This window comes from Anopheles moucheti (genome assembly GCF_943734755.1).
Source record: "Anopheles moucheti chromosome X unlocalized genomic scaffold, idAnoMoucSN_F20_07 X_unloc_2, whole genome shotgun sequence".
Lineage (NCBI taxonomy): Eukaryota > Metazoa > Arthropoda > Insecta > Diptera > Culicidae > Anopheles > Anopheles moucheti.
This window is the reverse complement of record NW_026453526.1, coordinates 757,501-761,168: the sequence shown is the minus strand read 5'-3', so window position 1 is coordinate 761,168 and position 3,668 is coordinate 757,501. Positions and strand designations below refer to the sequence as shown.

Here is a 3,668-nt window from a genome sequence, read left to right as displayed (position 1 = left end):
GGTTACCTCGGTGATGAGGAACCACAGCGGCCCCCAGGTGGCCAAGCGGCGGTTGCTGGCAGGAGTCGCTGAGTCGGTGATCCGGTACGCCTCGCCCATCTGGGCTAAGGCGACAGACATGCAGTGGTGCCGAAGACGACTGGCCCAGGTCCAGAAGCCACTGGCACGTGGGGTATCGAGTTCGTTCCGCTCGGTATCCTACGAGGTGTCAGTGGTGATGGCTGGTTTGGTGCCGTACTGGCTGGTCGTCAACGAGGACGCAAGGTGCCATAGCAGGCTGCTGGTCGAGCCTGGCGCCAGCAGGAAGGAGGTACGAGCGGCGGAGCGAGCAGCCACGATGCTGCAATGGCAGGACGCCTGGGACCGTGCGGCGGCAACACCATCGGCCAGCCGCTACTTGACGTGGGCGCACGGGATGATTCCCGACCTGCACCGGTGGACGGGACGTAAGCACGGGAAGGTGGACTTCCACCTTTCGCAGGTGCTCTCCGGACATGGATTTTTCCGAGAGTACCTGCATGTCTGCGGCTTCGCTTCGTCCCCGGAGTGTCCACGGTGCGTGGGGTCGGTCGAGTCGGTGGCCCACGTCTTGTTCGAGTGCCCCGTGTTCGAGGAGATCCGACGTGAGCTGTTGGGCTGGGGGACATCCGAATCGGTCCAGCTCAGCAACATGGCCGAGAAGCTGCTGGAGAGTGCGGAGTGGTGGGACCGCATTCAAAGGGCAGCGAAAAACATCACCACCGTGCTGCAACAGCTGTGGCGCGATGAGGAGGCCCTCACCAATGGTCGAACGGAAGCGGCTTTCGCCGAGGACGAGGAAGTGGTCCTCGAAAGTGTGGCCGCACTCTTCGGTGAGGAGATGGACGACGTCATCATCGAAGACATCACGCGGCGCGTGAACGAGTCGCGAGCAGCGCGTCAGCGATCTGCCCGCAACCGACGGCTTCGCGGCAGAGCGGAGGATCGGGCGCGAGTGCGACTGGCTGCGGACGTCGCAGCAGCACTGGCCGCCCGAGATGACGAGATACTGCGGACGGCAGTAGAGGCGGAGCGAGCGGGCCTAGCTCCTCCTCCCATACCTAGGCGTAGCAGAGGGGGACCACCTTCCCCTGAAACGGTTAGAATTCGCCATGAGCGGCGTCTATTCATGCAGCGCGCATGGCGAGCTCGGGTCCAGGCTGAGGGACCCTCGACGACGCGCCGCCGTCGGACCGCGCCTACGGAGGCGGACCTGATAAGGTCTCGGCGGAACAGACGCGAAAACGAAAGGCGCCGTCGTGCTTTGGCTGCAGGCCGACGATGGACACCCGCGGAGGAGGCTGCCGCCAGCGAGGCGGAATGGTCAGATCGATAGATGTCGGGTTGACTTCTTGAGATCTCCGAGAGGGGAAAGAAAGAGAGAGTCGCGCGGACTCAGTATGCGTACGCCTTTAAAATGCGGGTTAAGATACGGAAAATTGAATAAATAAATCGCGAAGAGATATCCGAAAGGGTTCGCAACGACGTAGGACAAAATCCCTGGCGGGCGACGTCCTACGTCAAGAGGGTAGGTTTATAAGGTATTTTTGTACAATAAAACCTGCATTTCTTAAAAAAAAAAAAAACGAAGTGGAGCTTGCGGCTTAATTTGACTCAACACGGGAAAATTTACCAGGTCCGAACTTATCGAGGTAAGACAGATTGAGAGCTCTTTCTCAAATTTAAGGGTAGTGGTGCATGGCCGTTCTTAGTTCGTGGAATGATTTGTCTGGTTAATTCCGATAACGAACGCGACTCAAACAAGCTAACTAGAACGCTGTCAGCAGTGCACCTCCGGGCGCACCTGACGTCAAGGCCGGCGGCCCCTTCACGGGCGGTCGTCGGCCACGTTTGCCCTGCTTAGCGGGACAACTTGTGTTTAGCAAGGTGAGAATGAGCGATAACAGGTCCGTGATGCCCTTAGATGTTCTGGGCTGCACGCGTGCTACAATGTGAGCAGCAGCGTGTTCTCGCCAATTGGCGCCCCCATTCCGAGAGGAACGGGAAATCACCCAAATGCTCATTTAGTTGGGATTGGGGACTGCAACGGTCCCCATGAACCTGGAATTTCTAGTAAGTGCTAGTCATTAGCTAGCGCTGATTACGTCCCTGCCCTTTGTACACACCGCCCGTCGCTACTACCGATGGATTATTTAGTGAGGTCTCTGGAGGCACACCTTCCGCGGTTCCTTCGTGAGCTGCAGCTGGCATGGCCGAAGTTGACCGAACTTGATGATTTAGAGGAAGTAAAAGTCGTAACAAGGTTTCCGTAGGTGAACCTGCGGAAGGATCATTACCGATCAATACATATATGTTGTTGTGTGAGTTGGTTAGAGAGATAGAGAAACACGGTATCAGCAGAACAAACTGCTATGTTACCTTTTGGGGGCCGCGCACGCCAATTAGACCCGCGAGAGAGGTGTGTCTATACTACGATATTGAGCGTGCGCGACCGTAGGCCAGTGGCCTTCGTACCTGTGCGCACACTCCCAATGGCAGCCATCGAACGCGTAAAGTGTGTGACACATGGGCGAAGGTAAAGACCCACTAGAACATATTTAAACACTGGCCTCGAGCGAGAGAGAACCTAATCAAGAGAACGAAAGTTGTGCAAGATCGCGCCGATGCCGCCCACATCGAGCGTCGATCAATGGGAAGGAAGACCAATGGTCATCCTTGTCCACCCTGGACGGCTTCGAAGGAACCGAGAGGTGCACGGTTACGCTGTCCGGGGAACTTAAGTTGTGAGAGATGCACCTAGCGCATAACGAAAACATAGGAGACAGTTGAACATACCAAAACCCTAGGCAGGGGATCACTCGGCTCATGGATCGATGAAGACCGCAGCTAAATGCGCGTCAGAATGTGAACTGCAGGACACATGAACACCGACACGTTGAACGCATATGGCGCATCGGACGTTTAAACCCGACCGATGCACACATTCTTGAGTGCCTACCAATTCTTGTTACACACTATTCCATAACTACAGGACGCCCGCGTACCAGCGGCACGCCTGGGCGAGCAGCACGCCCGGGAGTGTGTCGCAGGCTTGAACACACGCGTTTGGCGCACTGTGCATCATGGCGTGCTCGGACCCCTTCCGCGGGGGACCTTGGGCGCTGAAATGGTAAGGCGGTACAGTTGGCCCAGTGGGTGCGTGTCGTGTCGCACGGTTCGAACTTCGGCTATAAGACAACCTGGGAGCACCGGAAGCCCTTGAACACCTGGCTTGCCGTCTGTTGCCGGGACCCGCCGTCTGGCCGAGTCGTGTAACGCGTGCGGTACGCCCACCCGCTGGATACAAGCGAACAAGTGCGTGCTACTATTTACCATTCGGGAAAAATCCAACGTAGGCCTCAAGTGATGTGTGAGAACCCCCAGAATTTAAGCATATTAATAAGGGGAGGACAAGAAACCAACAGGGATTCCCTGAGTAGCTGCGAGCGAAACGGGATAAGCTCAGCACGTAGGGACGGCGCGTACCTCGCGTCTGTCCGATTCCGTGTACTGGACCGGTCCGTTATCTACCACTTACGGTGCAAACAGTTCAAGTTCAACTTGAAGGTGGCCCATTATCCCACAGAGGGTGATAGGCCCGTCGAACGGCACGAAAAGTGAGGTGGTAGACGGTCGGCTCCATGGAGTCG

At 56.8% G+C, this 3,668-nt stretch overlaps 1 non-coding gene and 1 pseudogene across 1 annotated transcript; both read left to right on the top strand.

Moving 5' to 3' along the window:
• Positions 1 to 2,817: 2,817 nt before the first annotated feature.
• LOC128308028 (5.8S ribosomal RNA) lies at positions 2,818 to 2,975 on the top strand. Its single transcript, XR_008287992.1, has one exon. It is a non-coding gene; the product is annotated as a 5.8S ribosomal RNA (ribosomal RNA).
• Positions 2,976 to 3,372: 397 nt separating this feature from the next.
• Positions 3,373 to 3,668, top strand: part of LOC128307974 (uncharacterized) — a 6,024-nt pseudogene continuing 5,728 nt past the window's right edge.